Here is a 1,269-nt window from a genome sequence, read left to right as displayed (position 1 = left end):
GCTGTGAGAACTCCTGTTTGCTCAGGCCCTGGAAGGACCTTTGCACACTGCAGGCTGTTAGGCTGGTAGTGTCTGGGTGTGGATAGCAGTTCAAATCTCCAGTCCACCTTATTTTCCGTTATTTTGCTATTTCAAATGTGTCCTATATGTGGGGTTTTCTCTGTAAAATGAAAATAGGTGCTCTTTTTCATGGCACCTTGGAGGTGGTAATTTGCTTTAGGATGAAGCTGAACGTCTCTTTCCCAGCTACTGGCTGCCAGAAACTTATTGTAGTGGATGATGAATGCAAACTTAGTACCTTTTATGAGAAGGTTATGCCATGGAACTTGTTGCTGATACTATGGGTGAATAATGGAAGGATTAAATGGTCTGAATCAGTGGTGGCAATGACAAACATGGCTTCCCCATGGGACAGGGTGTCTTGACCCATTTCTGCTATAGACCAAGAAGGACTGGAGAGAGAAAGCACAAATCTCTTTGGGGTTCCATTGTGGAGGCCAATTTCAGTGTTATCAACTTGGTCAGGTAAAGAAAGGGAAGAAGGGTATTTCTGGATTCGCTGATACTACTGTGCTTGTTGCCTGGGACCCAAAAAGCTAGAAGAATCTACAAACTTTTCTATCTCTCCAAAAAAGATGACATCTACCATTATGATGTGAGAAAGTCCCTAAGCAAAGAAGGCAAGAAACCTAGAACCAAATTGTCCAATGTTCAGCTTCTTGTTACTCCATTTGTCCTCTCAGAGAAGTGTCGGTATATTGCTCTGAATAAACAGAGTACTAAGACAAATAAGGAAGAGACTGCATAATATGTTAAACTTTTGGCCAAGAGAATGAAGGAGGCCAAAGAAAAATGCCAGGAGCAGATCACTGAGATGGAAAATGACCTCTCTGAGAGTTTCTACCTCTAAGCCTGATTCCAGTCAAAAATAGGATTTTCTAAGAGTGACAAATAAATAAGATCAGACATCGCAGAAGAAAGAAAGAAAGGGAGAAAGAAAGAAAGAAAGAAGGAAAAAGAAAGGAAGGAAGAGATAAAGACAAGTTTGGGGTATCTGTGTGGCTTAATTGGCTGACTGGCACTTGATTTCAGTTTAGTTCATAACCTGAGGGTGGTGAGGTTGAGTCCTGTGTTGGGCTCTGGGCTCAGCGAGGAGTCTGCTTGTCCCTCTTCCTCTGCCCTTCCACTTGCTCTCTCTCTCTCTCAAATAAATAAATAAATAAATAAAATCTTAAAGGAAACATTTATTGTTTTACTTATGATTATAAA

General features: G+C 41.1%; 1 pseudogene; it reads left to right on the top strand.

Moving 5' to 3' along the window:
* Positions 1 to 221: 221 nt before the first annotated feature.
* LOC131830363 (small ribosomal subunit protein eS6-like) lies at positions 222 to 932 on the top strand (annotated as a pseudogene).
* The last annotated feature ends 337 nt before the right edge of the window (positions 933 to 1,269 follow it).

The sequence above is a fragment of the Mustela lutreola genome, chromosome 4 (assembly GCF_030435805.1).
Source record: "Mustela lutreola isolate mMusLut2 chromosome 4, mMusLut2.pri, whole genome shotgun sequence".
In the NCBI taxonomy this organism is placed as follows: Eukaryota; Metazoa; Chordata; class Mammalia; order Carnivora; family Mustelidae; genus Mustela; species Mustela lutreola.
The sequence above is the reverse complement of the archived record's forward strand: the minus strand, read 5'-3'. Positions and strand labels throughout refer to the sequence as shown.